Source organism: Geospiza fortis, unplaced genomic scaffold, assembly GCF_000277835.1.
Source record: "Geospiza fortis unplaced genomic scaffold, GeoFor_1.0 scaffold658, whole genome shotgun sequence".
Classification (NCBI taxonomy): domain Eukaryota; kingdom Metazoa; phylum Chordata; class Aves; order Passeriformes; family Thraupidae; genus Geospiza; species Geospiza fortis.
Genome location: NW_005054674.1, coordinates 249,066 through 249,329, shown reverse-complemented (window position 1 = coordinate 249,329; position 264 = coordinate 249,066). Strand labels below are relative to the sequence as shown.

The window sequence follows — 264 nt, the reverse complement described above, 5'->3', positions numbered from 1 at the left end:
AGGCTTGGAGGGAGCGGGTGCGATGGGGGGACCCAAGACTTAGGGGCGGACCTCCACTGGTTTGGAGAGAGCCTGGGGGTTCCCCAGGTTGGACCTCGGGATTCAGAAGGGAGACATGGGGGTTTGGGGTCACCCAAGGGCTCAGAGGGAGCCTAAGACTCGGTGGAGACCCCAGGACGACAGAGGGGATTCACATGTTTGGAGAGGGTTGAGACACCAGAGGGGGGTCTCAGGGGTTTGGAGGGGGGGTGGGGCGGGTAGAGG

At 63.6% G+C, this 264-nt stretch overlaps 1 protein-coding gene across 1 annotated transcript in view; it reads right to left on the bottom strand.

Annotated features, from left to right (window-relative positions):
- Positions 1 to 264, bottom strand: part of LOC102042267 (steroid 21-hydroxylase-like) — a gene marked incomplete at its 3' end in the record, with an annotated part of 6,412 nt that overhangs the window by 1,160 nt on the left and 4,988 nt on the right. The gene's annotated exons all lie outside the window — the stretch shown is intronic.